Here is a 17,791-nt window from a genome sequence, read left to right as displayed (position 1 = left end):
CCTGCCTTCAATCTTTCCCAGCAACAGAGTCTTTTCCAATGAGTCGGTTCTTTGCATCAGGTGGCCAAAGTATTGAACCAAAAATCAATCAGTTGTTGAGGCTTGGACACAGGATATGGGTTACCATGCAGCAACACTGAACACATTGAACTCCATGGTTTGCACTCTTTTTTAGGAGATCATGGATCAAGGCCCGAGGGAAATGGAGGTGAGTTGGAAGGTGTCCCCCAGCTCTTTCAGGGCTTGCCTTTGGCCAGGAGCATAAGGCCAGAGGCATAAATTAAAAGTGTATTCAAAAAGTCTAAGTCAAGACTACAATAGTCTCAATGATATGGGATTTCAGAGCCACAAACTTGTTATTATATTTTTCAGGAAGCAATAAATAGTTTGCAATTGAAAAGACATCCACTTTTTAAGGAAAGACTGTCAGATCAGAGCAAAGGCTAACCAAGTCCAAGTGTGACACAGTTATGATTCACTGTCAAGAGTGGATTACGCACAACAGTAGTTTCTTTAGTCATGACATTTAAAAGAGTCCAAGTAAACATTTTCAAAGTGGTTTCATAACAAAGCGGTGGTACTATACACTTTTTAATTTTTTCCTATTATGAAATGGTCAAAGGCACAATTACAGAACAACTTGTTTGTGCATGAGCTAAAATAATTTTGGCATCATGCTATAAGAATGATTCCTTCTACAGAGTCTATAAATGGAATAAAAGGACTGTTGAAGATGCCTTCCATTTTATGAGAGGATGGAGAAGTTTCTTAGATGTTCTCAAGTCATTTTGATAAGAGGAAGCTATATTTCCTTATAACTGCTACGGCTCTGAACTCACAAGAGACTCTTTTCTTTCTTGAGATACTTTACTTATTAATCTGCAGACTTCTACACTAGAACATCCCTAATCTGATCGCACCCTTCTGGAACACAGAGAGGGGAGTCCACTTGAGTCTCCAAGCCCACTGAGAAAAATGGATAATTAGGAACCTAAGAATTATTTGTAAATAAATCAAGACCATTCACTGCTGTGATGATGTTTTCTTGCTCTGCAGTCATTGCTACAGTTGGTCAGTGTGCACATTTGACTTTGCATGTCTCATGATCTTGGGATACAAGTAACAAAAGTCATATGGCAATTTGTAATGTACATCTTTCTATTAACAAAAACAGGAAAAAATTCATCTACAGCATTACAAAATTCCAGCATTCTGGGTCTCTATCACATCTAAGGGCTTCCCAGGTGGAACTAGTGGTAAAGAATCCACCTGCAATGCAGGAGACTCAAGAGATGCAGATTTGATCCTTGGGTCAGGAAGATCCCCTGGAGAAGGAAATGGCAACCTACTCCAGTATTCTTGCCTGGAGAATTCCATGGACAGAGGAACCTGGCAGGCTACAGTCCATAGGGTCAGACATGACTAAAGCAACTGAGTATCACTTCTAATAATTATCAGATGACTGGCCGACTAGAAAATTTCTGGAATGTTGTATAAAGAAACATCTATCTCTAAGGTGAGGGACGTGTGGAGACATTAAAAATCTGATTGTGAGTATGTTTGATTTTCTGAAGAATATAGTAAGGAACTGCAGTCCAGTCACATCTGTTTCCAGTCAATCCTTGATCACACTAGGTTGTTACAAGGTTTGACTGACACTGACCTGGTGCCTGATTGGGTGAATACCTTTGTAGAGTTTCATTATAATACTTTGAGTTTTATTCAAAATGACTATAAAAATAACCACATAAAAGGTTCTTACAGTATTATCAACAATATATTATTGTTTTCCATTCAGTAGTCTTGACTGGAAATGTGAGTGAAAAAATTTTTTCTTTGAATTCAGTGCTAGGAAGCTCAGTGCTTCCACTGAGGAACTATCAGCCCCTTTTGAAAAATGGCTGTTACGTAACTGGTTGGGGCACTTGGCTACCAAGAAGCTCACTGGTTTAATTTGTTACTCAGGGGTATGTTTACTCTTAGCTGTTTGCTTTTCCTTGGATGCTATTTTTATTTGTAAATATTTATTTTAAAATTTTACTGTGCCTGTCTTTGTGAATTGTTCAGATCCCTTGTTCAATGAAGTGATGGTATGGTGTGTATATTCGTTGCTCAGTCATATCCGACTCTTTGCGACCCCATGGACTGTAGCCCACCAGGCTTCTTTGTCCATGGAATTCTCCAGGCAAGAATACTGGGATGGGTTGCCATTTCCTCCTCCAAAGTGATGGTATACGTTCAGTCACTAGTTGTGTCTGACTGTTGGCAACCCTAAGGACTGTATAGCACACTAGGCTCCTCTGTCCTCCACTATCTTTTGGAGTTTGCTCAAATTCATGTCCATTGAACCGATAATGCTATCTAACCATCTCTTCCTCTGCCACCCCCTTCTCCTTTCAATCTTTCCCAGCATCAGGATCTTTTCCAAATTAAAAAAAAAAAAGATATCAAACTTGAGAGTACAATAAATGACTCCATGGAATTCCCACAGAATTACTTCCTCTGCACTCAAATCAGTGGTACTAGAGTATCCCTCTTGGGAACTAGCCTTAACTCCTTCTTTCATTTCTGATTGAATGTGACTTTGGGAAAATTAGCTGGAAGCTCTGCCCCAGGGAGATTTCACTGTTAATAAAATTCTGAGGAATATGCTAGCTCATCATCTTCACCATAATCACAGCATGTCAGAATTTTATGTACTAAAGCCTTCCTCTTTAGATACACTAGAGAACAAATGGTTTGAAAGCATCTATTGAGAATTTTGCTGTTCTCCCATTAATGCATGAGAAGTTTGATCATTTATTTTGTCTGTAAGTTAAATTAGTAAGAAAGGAATCTGAGCCATTCCTGGAGGCAAAACTTCAAGTGGTGAAAGATTTTAAGTTTCGGAATGGGTACTATTATTTACATCATTCAAAATTCAAAAAGTACAAAATTATATCTAGTGCAGTTTGTCTTCTTCAAGTTTTCTTCAAATCCTGCCTTCCAGCCACCCAGCTCCCTTCCCGAAGAGCAACCAATTTTACCAGTTTCTGGTATATCTTTTCAGAGACATATTATGCTTCCACAAACAATGGTATGCAATTTCCCCTTTTTAATAGAAAATGCACTATTATATAATCATTTTGCATTTAAAAATTTGTGCACACAATGGATCTTAGAGATCATTTCATAGAAGTTTAAAGAGCTCTCTCATTCTTTTTTTTTAAGCTTTCATAGTGTGTTAGCCACTCAGTTGTGTCCGACTCTTTGCGATCCCAAGGACTGTAGACCACCAAGCTCCTCTGTCCATGAAATTCTCTAGGTAAGAATACTGGAGTGGGTTGCTATTTCTTTCTCCAGGGGATCTTCCTGACCCAGGGATCAAACTTGGGTCTCTCGCATTGCAGGCAGATTCTTTCTACCATCTGAACCACCAGGGAAGCCCCCAGATGTCATTTTATGGGTGTATCAGTAATTTACCAGTCTTTTATTAATGAATGTACTTAAAAAATCTTTTGTTATAAAAAATGCTGAAATGGACAAGCTTGTATACACCTGCCATTTCTCACGTGTGTTGTAAGATGAATTCTTACAAGCAGACTTACAGGCTCAAAGGTTACGTGCCTTTATAATTTTGTTAGGTATTGTGACTGGCCCTTGATGGAGATTATTCTAATTTACATTCATAATCTGCACTGCCTGTCTGTTTCTCCACACTTCTGCCAACACACAGAAGTTATCAAACTTTCTAAACTTTGTCAATGTCAATCTGATAAGTGAAAAGTGATTTCTCAGTGTAGTTTTAATTTGCATCTTTCTAATGGAGAAAAAAAAATGCTAATCTTTTTTAGGACAAAGGACCACAAAGTCATGTGGTGTTGTTATCTCCCTTTGTATTGTTCCTGCAGTCTATAGCAGGTTAACATGAGAGTTCAGAGATCAAGACCATGGCAACATGCCCAGAACCAAGAAGGAAAGAAAAGGCAGCGGGCCCCATTTCAAGCATGTTTGCCTTGACAGAGTCCCAGATGATGTCCCTAGAAGGTAACTTCTGTTTTTACGTGAATGTAATTAGAAGCTAAGTTTCAGATTCCCCGATGGCCATAAAAGTTGCTTCTAAATACTTAGGAGGTTTTGTCTTGTTTTTCCCTTCAATCTATACCACAGAAAAATGAAGTAAAACAGGTTCTATATTTATAGATATAACTAAGCCACACAATAGAACTGTAGGAGGTTGGACCAAGTCATCTGGGTCACATGAGGGTTATAAAGATTAAATAATATGTTTAACATTAGGAGTAGTCTGCTTAGGCAGGAGGCATGTTGCTAATTAGCATATTTGCCTTATGACCTGCAGAAACAATGTTAGTACTTTGTTTTAATTTGTGTTGTTTTTTGGTGCTTTTGCATAAAGAAGAATTATTCAGTGGTGTTTAATGCTGTATCTCCTTAAAAATAATCTCAAAGAACTGTCCTCCAGGTAATGGAATAAAAAGATTAGGAGTTAGGTCAGCTTAGTTTGTGCTAGCCCCTCACCAGTTGTGTGACCTTGAGCAAATCGCTTGACCTTTCTGAGCTTCCATTTCCTCACTTGAAAAATGGAGGTAATAATCTGACCTATTTATCACTGGATCTTGTTGAAGAACTAAAGGAATACTGTACAATGAAAAGGCTTTACAACAGTAAATGGCAATATATCTATTAGTTGATCTGATATTGACAGTATAGAAAACTTTGTCAATTACAGTATCATCAGCTTAATTTTCAGGAAAAAAAAACAAACCCAAACAAAAAACTCACTTCTCTTGAAAAGCTTTTGGGAAATTCAAACCAGGTAATTTAACATTTCAAAGAAATTTGGAGTCAAGTTGTCTGACATTTAATAATTCAATAATGTTATTAATACATTTCTTGTAGGTGGACTAGCCTCTTTGGAAAAGCTTTATATTTAAAATATGCCGATAAAGAAAATATTTTACGGGTCTAATAGCTATGGATGACATTTGTTCAGTTTAGTAAAAGGGACTTAATTTGTGTTTTGAGAAAAGGGGGTTGGGCCTCGTCTCCCCCGCCCCCTCGCGGGTCTTCAGGAACTCTTTTGGGTTTAACCTGTCCTAGGTGTTCGCTAGTTAACTGCTTAGAAGCACAAAGATAATACCAATCTGGAGTCCGGACATTCTGAAGACAAAATCACTGCTGCTTGTTCGCACACCTCCGCTCAGACAATTCTGCCCCCTTGCCTCTCCCACCCGCAGCCCGTCCCGCCCCCGCAACCCTGCCCCAGGGCTAGCGGGAAGCCCGCGAGCTCGCACGGAAAACTCAGGTGACAGGAGGGGAGTAAGAGGTAAGATCCGTTCGGCAGCCGGCCAGGTTTAGGGGCGCGGCCGAGCTCCGGTCGCTGGCCGCGGACTTCTGTGGTCCCGGACCGCGGTTCCTCCAGGTGCGCGGGCAGCAGCCGGGGGCCCCGCGTCGCACGTGGCAACAGGTGCATCTCGGCCGGAGCGGGCGCCGCGGGCGCGGGGTGGGTGGGTTCTCAGCCCTGGAGCGAGAGCCGGAAGCCAGCCCGTCCGCGGAGCCGAGCGCCTGGAGCCTGCGGGGCCGGCGTCTTGAGGTTCGGCCTCGCGCGTCTTTCGGGTTTCTTGGGGAGGTGGGGGGCGCAGCCCCCTCGGCAGCCGCCCTGCCTTTGTCTCCTGCAGCGAGGCGCAGGCTGGGGCCTCCGGGAGGGGGCGGCGGGCAGGCGAGGGGGGCACAGGCGGCCGCGCTCGCCTATTTACAAGTTTCCCCAACTCCCCGCCCTGGCTCCACCCCCGGCGGCCCGGGAGGAGGCGGGGAGGCTGGGGCCCCCCGGACTCGGGGTTCCCGCCTGGCAGCTGCAGCGCCTGCCGCTGTGCGGCCGGGGGCAGGGGTGGGGGACGAGCCCCGGGGTGCCCAGGTGCACGCCTGGCCCTGAGTGCACACGGGCCTCGCGGGTGGGCCTGGCGCGCCTCCGCCGCGGGTTCGAGGGGCGCCCGGGCTCGGCGTGTGGTCTGCGGGGCGCGGGGTCGGCTCCGCGGCGCTGCGGGTGAGTGCAGAGTTGGTGCCGGTGCGCGGGGGCGCGGAGGGGATCTGGGCCGGGCGGTGGGGGGCGTCCTGGGACCTCGGGTGCAGGGGTTGGGGGAGAGCTGGAGAGGCTCCGGACGGCTGGTCTCACGTGGGGGCAGCGCTGCACCGAGGGAGGGACAGATGCGGATCTCCTAGCTGTCACCTTGAAAGTGACCGAAGGAGCTCCCAGGGGAGTCAGTTTCGCAGACTGACAAGTCCTCCGCCGGAAGCCGCCCACCGGACACTTGACCCTACTGGGCCGCCGGTCTCAGCCGTCCCACTGGGCGGTTCGTTGGGGCCCATTCTCAGCTTGGTCGATCCGGGCTGGAAATAGGACATTCTTGGGGTTGCGGCAATTCTCAAGGCCCTTCGCCTGGGTCTCATTACTTCCTGAGGTTCGCATGTGCTTTCCTAGCTATTTAGAAAAATCCAAATCTCAACTAAGGTCACCTGATTAACTCGAGTCATTGGTGGACTTAGGTGTTTACCTACCTTAAAGAAAACTTTCCCCTCTTCTTTTTCAGACTTGCTCTTTTATACTAAGTTATTTATTGATTTTTGGCTTGGACTCATTTATTTTGGCGTAGGAATGAAGAGATTAATTCTTCACTTAGCCTGCATAAAGTTTCACACATTCTGTTAACTACTATTTGTTTTAAGGACTCGGTGTACTAGGAAATCTGGTTTTTGGTTTTTTTTTTTTCTTTGTTTGAATAAAGTCTTAGGCAAAACAGGGGAGATGAAAGCATTTGTGTTTAGCCAGGTGATAGGAATTCAATCATTGTCACATTAAACCTCGAGCCCTTGGGCTGAAGGTTGAGCGTGGCGGTGTTAGGCGTGGAGGGAAGATGGGAGGGGAATCTAAGAGGCAGGAGAATTTTAAAAAATGAACCTCTCCTTCCTGGGAACCTTTGACCTTCTTAAGGAGTGTAGGTAGATACGCTCAGATAAGAGTGTGTGGTTAACCCTGAAAGGAATTACATAGTTGAAATTGCTATTCTGTAGACAAGCTTCTTCTTCAGGGATAATTAGGGCAGGAAATGATAGGCAATTTAAATCGAAACAATGATGCCCTGTTTGTACAGTGCTTTACAGTGTATAAAATGTTTTATTTTTTTCCTCAAGTACAGTATTCCATAAGTTATGCAAAGAAATGATTAGATAGATGTACTCTTAAAAAATACTTAGGAATGGAATTTTGTTTATATAATACTTAACGTGCACCAAATTTTCTACCTATTTTTAAGATTAGCATTATATATATGGACAAACAGTGCTGTAGAAGATCTGCATCTTTTAACTATGTATCAATAATTCAGAGGATTATACAGTGCTGGAGTTCTTTCAGTATTTTTTGGAAGTGAAGCTGCAGTTATTAGCCTTGAACATTTAAAAAGTATGTCACTTAATAACCCTGTTCTGTTGGCCTGGTTTGCTATGATTTCCAAGTAATGCATGCTTGCAGTATAAAAATGGTAGATTCAGAAAAAGGGTAAGGGTTAAATAATTCCAGCATCCAAAGATGATTGCAGTATTTTCTTTATATTTTTTTACATGTAACAGATTTATTTACTACAGTTTTATAGTTTATACAAAACTGTGTAACTGTAGTTAATAACTGTTGCATGATTTTTTCTCTGCTTAACATGTGACAAGATTTCCATGTCATTACAGTTCTATATAGTATTACTGGCTACATAATATTACATTGTATAGATGTAACAGTTTATGTAACCATTTCCTTATAGTTGAACTTTTCATTTATTTCCAGTTACTATTATTAAATATATACTGATGCAACAAATGCCTGTGTGCTCAGTCACTCAGTCATGGCGGACTCTGCCACCCCATGGACTGTAGCCAACCAGTCTCCTCTGTCCATGGAATTTTCCAGGCAAGGATACTGGAGTGGGTTGCCGTTTCCTTCTCCAGGGGATCTTTCTGACCCAGGGGTGGAACTCGCATCTCCTGCACTGGCAGGCTGATTCTTTACCACTGTGCCACCTGGGAAGCCTGGTGCAACAAATAACTTTTGTAAAATTTTGTGTGTATCTCCTGTGTTTCCTTAGAATAGAGTCCTCTGGAAGATAGTTGATGGCCCAAAGATCTATCAATACAGAGTGACCATTGCTTTCCAAAAAAAACTTTTACCAAAGTTTGTTCCCACCAGTTCCCACCCTATGAGAGTACCTGTGTTACTGTATTTTTGTTAATGTGGAAACTTATCCTGCAAAGGAAAAATAATTCTTGCCAGTCTTATAGGTGAATGATGCTATCTCAGTATTTAAATTTCATTTCTTTAATTCCAAATGATGTTGAATATAAAAAAAAAAATCTAGTTGTTTTCCATTTTTACTCCTTTTAATTGAATGTAGTGCCAAATTTTCTTCCTGGAGATATTAGTATTTTCTATGAATTCATAAGAGCCTTTTATAGATTGATAGTAAACTTTTGCCTTTCGTAGTGCTAATATCTCTCCCCTCATTTTGTCTTTGTCTTATAAAGACAAACAGCACACGTGTATAGTGGTTCTGACTTATAGTTCTTTCTGTACTTTAATATAGGCAAACCAGTTGACTTGCTCAAAAACGTAAACGTTTAACGCTTCTGAATCATAGGCTAAGCATTATGTATGACAGTGGCACAAGATGACTTTTAAGAGAATTTTCCAGAATTTTCAAATATATTAGAATCTCCATGTCTTGGAGTAGAGACTGTTGCAGAACAGACTGGACTGTTAATGAGGGAGAGTTGTGCATGGTATGTAACATTCAGAAGAGCATCCTTTGAAATCAGAGAGAAAAGTTTTAAATTGAAGGGAATGAGCCTTTCAGATCTGTTCTACGATTATGTAAACTAGGCTCACAACCATCTATCGTCAGTAATCCATTGATAGTAGTATTACTTTGCCAGAATTCTTCTTTTCATATCCATTATTGTTTTTTCATACCGAGTTACTGATTTGAGTCGTTTCTTGATGTCTGATAAGATGTATGTAATTCAAAAACTTTTCCAAGTTAATTTTTAACACCACTCATAGATTAAACTATTTATTCAAAGGTGGAGGGAAAAAACCCTTCTGATTTCCCAAACTTGAGTTATCTTTCCCTACTCTAGAAGCTTTAATATACCCTGAGGGTGTTAAAAGACCTCACTCAGAGTGCTGTCCATAACAGCCTGAGTTTTTGCCTTTCACTTCCCATCTTTTCCAGCCTAACGATAAGCCATAGGGCCATATATGAGTGTGAAGGTGAGATTGGTGTGTGGTGTGTGTGTTTGGAGGCACTTGGAAATGGGCCCCGACCTGGAGGTACGTGAGTCTAGAAGAAAGTTACCACTGCCCCTTAGCTGGCAGGTACTTGGGCAGCAGTGGCTTGTGGCCTCCACAGGAGACAAAGAGGGACCAAGGATGAGTGATCTTGCCTTGCAGGAAGAGAAGGATTGAATGGTTTGGTGTGACATTAGCCAACCTGAAATGTGGTTCAGAAAGCCTGCTTTGATTGGACTTCTCCAGAGTTGGCTTAGGGTATCCAGTATAACCAGGAACTCAGTTTGACTGGCAACCTCTAAAAATTTATTTCTAAGCAAGTTTTATGAAAGATTGCCCTCATGGTAGTTTCCTTTTTAAAATGACTTCAATATTCTTTGAAATCAGCAGTTACTACTCTTTTATGTGGGTAGTTATTCATGATAATGCATGACTTTTTCCTGTTCATTTGCCTCATGATGAAAAAGACTTCCATTTTGGGGATGACAGATTTGGGGGCTACTCTTGACTATGTACAATGAAGCTTCATTTTCATATACCATAAGTAATTTTGCAACTTGTGACTGCCCTGATGTCTAACTTTTATGCAATCAAGAAAAAAAAAGGCGAGGTTTGCTCCACAATCTTAGAGTGTGAACAAGGTTAAACCTAGTGATATTTTGCTTAAGTAAACAGCATTCAAGCATTGTAGAAGTACATATATGCATATAAATCTTTGATTCCAAAGTAACTTTGTTCATTAAAACTAGTAGGTTTTCCTTAGCCTTCAGTTTAAGCCCCACATTGAAGAGAAGTGAAAGTGTATTTGCTTAAAGATAACCTGTATTTAGGCCTTGCCAATAGGCCCAGATCTAAATTAATAAATGTTCTTGTGTACACATTACTTACATGAGTAAAAGAAAAATCACATCCTACCTTTAGTCTAACCTTAAAAAGTTTATTTCACTTTGAAGTTATTAAACTATGTACAGGTAGTTTTAAAGGCAGTTAAAGTTTCTTTTAAGGAGATGTTGACGGCTTCAGGATTGATTTGATTCTTTGTGAGCAGTGAAGGAAGATGAAGAGTGAGTCCTGAGTTTCTCAAGCGGGGAAGGGCAGACGGTCTCGAAAAATTAATGGGTCAGCCAAAATGTTCGCTTGGCTTTTTCCATACTGCCTTACAGAAAAACCTGAGTGAACTTTTCAGCCGACCCAGTGCTTCCAGATGGTGTCATTTTGTCTGAAACTGTACGGGGTTTTGTGTTTCAGTAAGAACTGCTGAGCGGAAGGGCAGGCCTGGCCAGCCCCCCCACTGTGTGCACACAGCACAAGGAAGAGCCAGGACTGGGAACAAAACAGCGGGGAACAGGTCAGTCCTCGAGTTAAGGAGTCCCAATTTTTTGTTTTTAATTATTATTTATTTTTGACTGCATGTGAGCAGCATTTTTGTTGCGGTGAGCAGGGGCTTTCTCTAGCTGTAGAGTGCATGCGCTAGGGGTACAGGCTTTAGTTGTGGCACAAGGGCTCAGTTGCTCTGAGGCATGGGGAATCTTCCTGGACCAGGGATCGAACCCGTGTCCCCTGCATTGGCAAGCGGACTCCTAACCCCTGGAGTACCAGGGAAAGTCCCAGGGAGAGGATTTTTAAAGCCATTAAATTACCTTATCATTCTTTTAAATTGTGCCTTGTCAATTTATATTTAAATTAAATGCCAAGAAAATATGAGTGTTGGGTTTCAGGGCCAGTCATTCATAATTACCCGAATCTTCTGCAATGAACCAAAGTATTTTAGGGCATTTTGTGTCCTCATTTGGCATTGAGAAAGGAACCCCTCTAGGAGAGAGTCATTTATCAACAGAGGAAAGAGGAGAGGAGAAAAAATATATATTCTTGTGTAAATTAACCTGTAGCTTAACTAATGTTTATGGCAATGTTCATGGTTGGCTGTTAGTTATTAGCTTGTCTTCCATGCTTTTTCTGCACTGGCAACTTGCTAATATTTAACTCAGACATTATTTACATACATCACAATTCTGAAGGAAAAACCAATATTTCTTCATCTTATTTCTGATAAGCAGGTCATACGATGTGTTTCTCACTGTTCAGTGACAAATGAGAAATTCTCTTTTATGTTTATCTCATAGATTTTCTTGATAGTTGGCAACAATTAATGATATTAAGTTGAAACTGCATCTTTTAAAAACAGTTCCCTTGGCTAGCTTCATGGAACAAAAAATAGAAGCTGATACAGATATAAGCAGCCTAAGAGGCAACTTTCACTCATGGACTTACCCGCCTTTCCCAACCTCTGTCAAGTTGATTGAGTTATTTATCAGAATAACTGCCAGTTAAATCTCCTTGTGCTATAAAAGGTCTGTTTTTTCTTGTACAGTAAACTGCTACACTGTAGTCATTTCATTCCTAGGTAGACTATTGACTTGAACCATATTTGTACATTTCTCCTAATCTAACTAAACTGTCCATAATTCAGATGAGAACTTCAGACATCTTCCTTGGTGGTGAGAAATCAAGAAAGAAGGGAGAGGGACTTCCCTGACAGTTTAGGACTCAGAACTCCCAATGCAGGGGTTGAGAGTTTGATCCCTGGTCAGAGAACTGAGATCCCACATGGGGCTAGGCATGGTTAAAATTAAAAAAAAAAAAATGAGAGAGGGATTTCCCTGGTGGTATAGTGGATGGGAATCCACCTGCCAGTGCAAGAGACACAGGTTCGATCCCTGGTCCAGGAGGATTCCATGTGCCGTGGAGCAGCTAAGCCTGTGTGCCACAACTACTGAGCCCAAGCTCCAGAGACTGCTCCGCAACAAGAGAGGTCCCTGCCATTAGAAGCCCCTGCACCATAACGAAGACCCAGTGCAAGCCCAATAAATAATAAGTTTCAAAAAATGGGAGAAATGGGTTACAAAGGGTAAAATTTTCTATTTACCAAGAAAAAATGCACCTGGTTATTGGATCCTCTAGTTAGACCCTATATAGAATCAGGTCATCTATACATAGTGTAATTAGGATTATATTTCAACATTAAGTGGTGGAAAAAAGACATGAGTAACAATCCTTACTGCTGGAATCTTAAGTTTGATTTTCTTCTGCCTCAAACCATGTATTGAGAACTTTCTATGGGCCAAATATTTTACAGGGTAGATACGGAAAAAACAAAACTGGCCACAGTTCTCATAGGAGTCAGTTCAAGAAAGCTTCCGCCATTGTGAAGAGGGCTGTTTTGGAAATGTTAGTAAATGTTCAGGTTCCCAGACATGTGCTCTTGGGTCGTTACCATTGCGCCATACATGGGAAATTCTGCTTACTACCTGGACCAAATTTTGGTAGACATAAAGCTTCTTTGACATTTTTAGTTATCTAGCGACTCCTGATCCTTACTCACTCTTATTCTTTTCCTTCTTACCAAAAGATGCTTAGCACTACAGTCGTGGTTTCACTCACTTCCTCTGAATAATCTTTTTAGTGACCTTTTCCTGTATCTTTTTATTACATCTTGTGAGCTTCTTGAGGATAGGGGCTAAGCCTTAGGATGCTGGGTAAAATTGTGTTTTTAATAATTATCTGTATCAGATGTAGCCTGGAGTAAATCATCCAGAGCTCTGAACTCGGATGGCATGGGAGTTTGAAATTCTTTCTTCAGTTAGTCATGGCTACTAGAGGATCTTTTAAGCCCAAGATATTAATTTCCTCACTGCCTTTCTTGACTCTTCTTGTCTTCTCCTGGTGCTCCGTCCCCTCCATTCACTGTGATGCACTCAGCACAGCTCACCCTGTGGCTTCGTGTCCCTCTGGAAGACTGTACTGTTAGATTCTTGTTGTTCAGTCCCTATGTCTGTGACTCTTTGCAACCCCATAGACTGCAGCACGCCAGGTCCCTGTCCTTCACTACCCTGTATCCCCTGTCCTACACTGTCTCCTGGAGTTTGCTCAGATTCATGGCCATTGAGTCAGTGATGCTATCTGACCATCTCATCTTCTAATGCCCCTTCTCCTTTTGCCTTCAATCTTTCCCAGCATCAGGGTCTTTTCAAATGAGTCGGCTCTTCGCATCAGGTGGCCAAAGTACTGGAGCTTCAGCATCAGTCCTTCTAATGAATATTCAGGATTGATGGGTAAAATAGAGCAGAAGGTGTGTGGCTTCTGCTCCTCTGGAGTTATAATTCTGTCTTATTAAGAGGTGCTGTTCTCAGAACATACCCACGTGCAAATACTTGCGCAGAGTTAATGCCTCCTGTGATCCTTTTTATTCCATTCTCCATTTGGGCAGACAGTCCCAAGTTGACAGTTTCTCATGAATAGAGACTTGGACTGTTTCTTGTCTGGGGAAATATGTATTTACATTTTGAAGAGGGATTTAGATGAATTTTCAGTCTGGGATTGTTTCTCTTACTACATTTAATAAGATTTGTTGCAGAGTAGTTATGCATTTCTGTGGAACTTTTTGATCATTCACTAGAATTGCTGCTTATTGAATGTAATACTCTCAACTATTTAATTTTTTAATGCTTAATGTCCGATGTTACTTTATGGAGATACTAAATATGACAACTATGCAGAAGGATTCACTAATTTGTTTTGATTCCAGTATGAGAAGAGTGGGTCTAGTCAATGAAAAGGGAATGGAGATAGGAAAAATCCTGCATTTCTCCTTTTATGAACCACTTTAAGTGATTTTATAATGAAGATGTGACTATTATGTTAGAAAATGTTGGTTATATCTTGTTATACTGACTATTTAAAGTTTATAACTTTATAGGTATATAATCAGGTGAAAATTATTTTCTACTTGTAGAAGCCTCCAGACCAGGGTACTGCTTTTCTCTGCTTCCTCATGTTTTTATTAAAATTGGGAAAATAAAACAAATAGAGGCATTTCAGCCTTGAGCTACATTTTGTTCACCCTGATGTCCATTATGAAACCTTGGGGGCATGCTTTGTTATAGAACTGGAAAAAATGTTACTGATACCCAGAACATTCGGTCCAGGGATGTAATAGAGAGGGCGCAGACTTGACCAAGTAGGGTTTGTGCCTGAGCTGCGAGGCTGTGGGTAAGTTATTCAATCGCCTTTTCACCCCGGCTGCCTCCTTAGGATGGTGGGGATAATACTCATGTCTTGGAGTTATTCCACCACAGGACCCGATACATGGAAGATATAAAGAAATGCTAACAATCTTCCTTTGCTTCTTATTTTAAACCTCTTCTAATTCATGACTAGGAAGTTTCATTCATTTTCTCCACTCAGCTTTGGGGGTGTTGCTTGCATCCTCTGGGGCTCTCTGTAGAGAATTAAATTCCAGGAACAGGAGCCTGAGATAACTTGCCCTCTTCCTTAAAACAAATCTGTTTGTACCAGTACCAGCTGAGACGACTTATCCTTCGACTCCACCTTTGTCACCTCTTGGTTTTCTTGGAAATTTGCATTGAGTCGTTGCTAATTTTTTTTGTTTGTTTTTATATTTGAGATGCATTTTTTTAAATTAGATACTTTGATCTTGCAAAATCTGTTCATAATGTTGCCAGTTTGCTGTCAGCACATTCTAAAAGCACTCAGAATTGAGTCATCACTTTGAACCAGTAAAAGCACTTGTGGATTTTAAAGTACTGCCACCCTCTGATCTAATTTTTAACCTGTTACTTAGTCCAATGACAGTCATGTTTAAGGGTTTTGGCTTTAAAATGTTACCAATCATATGTAATTACTGAGGCAATGCTAAATTTTCATCTTTCAGAAAAGTGAAATAAAACACCGTATGTTTTGGGAAGGTAACTTGTAGGTATGACATTAAAGATGTTTTCATTCAGTTATCACATCCACCCTGTGAGGTGAACAAGGCATGTGATCAGAGCTATGTTTTATACCTGAGGAAATTGAGAAGCAGAACTCTTCACGTAAATATTTTGTGTTATGATGAGTAAGCTATGGAACCAGGACTGGGACCTGGTCTTCCCTCCTGGCGCATTCCCTGCTCCACATATGATACTGCTACTTGGCTACTGCTAATGCTGTAAGGACTAATATATTACTGTTGCTAGCATTTTCTTCACACTGCTGCTGAAATGGGATGAAAGGCATATGGTAGTTTGGATATGTCAAATTTTAGATGACATAGCTTAGAATTACGATTTGTTCTTCCATTTTCTAGCCACAGAACATAAAACAGAATATTAAGTCTTGTAAGCCATTCTGATTAATAGCACAAATGGAAAATTTACAGTTGCAAATTATTATCACAAGAGATCACATTTCTATAAGAATTTATAGTTTTCAGGCTGCTTTTTTAAAAAAGAACCTCATTATATTCCTTTGAACAATCATCTGAATCATTTGACTGTACAACAATACATTGTAAAGTATACCCATTTTACAGATAGTAATGCAAGTTCATGCATGTTCAATAGGGACTAATATTTGTTTTTTTTTTAAGTCATTATTGAATTTGTTACAGTATTTCTTCTGTTTTTACTTTATTTTTTGGTCTCAAGGCATGAGGGATCTTAGCTTTCCAGCCAGGAATCTTAACCCCCTGCACTGAAAGGCGAAGTCTTATCACTGGACCACCAGGGATGTCCAATATCTGTTTTTCTGAAACGTTTTTTTCCTCCCATAGAAATTTTGAATCTTATTTCCTTATTTTAAGCTATTTGGAGGCAAGTAATTCCTGGGGAGATGGAGTTAATCCCAGATAGAAATTTAACTAGGAGGTAAGGCCTGTTACCAATCAGAACCGGGAAGAGAATGTCCCATAAAACCGCAGTTTCACCCTGGGTATCAACCAGGGTTTCTAGCGCTAAAGGTCAACAGTTCTTATTACCAAAGTGACTTTTAAAGAATGCCTGGTGTTAGGGCTTGGAGAGTAGGCTCCTTCAGGGAGGCTGGCTCATCCCGGGCCACCCCTGTGAGTTAGATGTGTACGTCTGGGACGTTCTGTTTAAACACTCTTATTTGCTAGTGGAAAGCTCACCACACATTATCATCTCCAGTAAAGGCTACAGGAAGCTGATATTTAATGTAGGTTGGAATATTCAGTGTGAGGTGCTGACTTGCGTAACTGTGCACACATAATGGCATTTTTCAATTGGTCTTGGCATGATTCAGATGGAAAATTATTTCCTTTTTGCCAAGTAAACTTTGAAGAGATATGGCAAGTGTCTGAAAGATTCTAAACAAGTCCCTGTTCATGGTCATTTGATACTTAGTTTTTATTTTTTTGGCTCCTTGGCATGTGGGATCTTAGTTCCCCGACCAGGGATTGAACCTGTGCCTGCTGCAGTGGGAGCACAGCTTCCTAGCCACTGGACTGCCAGGAAGTCCCATTTTTACAATTCGTTAATTTTTTTGCTCCACTGCATTGCACATGGGATCTTAGTTCCCTGACTAGGAATTGAACCTGCGTCCCTTGCATTGGAAGTGTGGCGTCTTAACCACTGGACCATCAGGGAAGTACCTCATTTAACACTTTCAGGAAAAGATAATTATTTTAGTTTTGAACTCTGCCCTGTGTACCTGGTCTATCCTTATTTCCCTGAAACAACCAGTGCTATTTTCTGGTGGTAATTTCTTTAAGTAGGTATACATAATTTAAAAACAAAAAGAATGCAGAGTTTTTTCATCAAATCATTTCTCCAGCCCAATTGTACAGATCTCGCCAGTGGCCCGTGATAGGCACTGCATGTAAGTGGTGGTTTGGTTTTAGTTCCTTTCGTAGAGACAGGCCTTTCTGTGCTGGCTCATTGCTCCTGTGAAATTGACTTATTGTGTTGACTTGTTTTACTGAGTTTGATGAAAAGGCTCACTTTTTGATGGGATTCTGAAAGTTATCGCCACTATGATGAAATAGCCACAAACCAAGAATTTAACTTCATTTATTTCTCTTATCAGGAATACTGAGAAGAGTGCCTTATGTTTAGTTGACCCCCCAAAATGTTGAAGAAATGCTGACTTAGACTGAGAGCTGATATTTTAGATTCTTGGGGACCTGTTGATTTGAGTTGTAGTCACCTAGGACATGGGCCTGACTTGCATTTTCAAGGTGACTGTTGAGGACCTGTAATGCCCTATAGAGTCATTGCCAGAGACTTCCTCCTCTAGGAAGTTTGTGTAATATGGTGGGAAGTTAACAGTAAAATGTAGATACCTGAATAAGTATAGAGCAGATTTGATGTCCATGAGATCAGACCAAAAGGGTAAGGGATGTCGTCAGCATTCAATTCATTTTTTTCCCTCTTTTTGACTTTTTTAATTATGAAAGTATGAACATATTTACAGGAGACTTGGAAAATGCCAGACAAAGCCACATATAGTTCCACTATATATTACAATTATTTTTTAAAGTAAATAAATTAAGATATTTAGTGGAGTTTCAATATCAAATTCAAAAATTAATAGAATGAATATGCAGAAAAGTAGAAGGATATAGTAGACCTGAAAAGCACTATAAACCAATTTCAACATAATTAA

The 17,791-nt window shown here is 40.8% G+C and overlaps 1 protein-coding gene across 21 annotated transcripts in view; it reads left to right on the top strand.

The window, feature by feature from the left end:
• MTUS1 (microtubule associated scaffold protein 1) overlaps nt 1–17,791 on the top strand; it is a 221,514-nt gene that overhangs the window by 28,504 nt on the left and 175,219 nt on the right. For 6 of the 21 annotated variants that reach the window (XR_014062578.1, XM_081521604.1, XM_081521601.1 and 3 more), the window contains exon 1: nt 5,780–6,043. The exons of 2 other annotated variants lie outside the window; for them this stretch is intronic. The gene's annotated coding sequence lies outside the window, so the exon portion shown is untranslated. Of the gene's footprint in view, nt 1–3,210; nt 3,305–3,833; nt 4,027–5,350; nt 5,594–5,762; nt 6,044–10,579; nt 10,680–17,791 lie in introns of those variants that run through there. 13 more of the 21 variants (XR_014062579.1, XM_081521606.1, XM_081521602.1 and 10 more) reach the window with 6 other exon arrangements.

The sequence above is a fragment of the Giraffa tippelskirchi genome, chromosome 8 (genome assembly GCF_054371585.1).
Source record: "Giraffa tippelskirchi isolate mGirTip1 chromosome 8, T2T-mGirTip1v1.2.pri, whole genome shotgun sequence".
NCBI classification, from domain to species: Eukaryota; Metazoa; Chordata; class Mammalia; order Artiodactyla; family Giraffidae; genus Giraffa; species Giraffa tippelskirchi.
The sequence above is the reverse complement of the archived record's forward strand: the minus strand, read 5'-3'. Positions and strand labels throughout refer to the sequence as shown.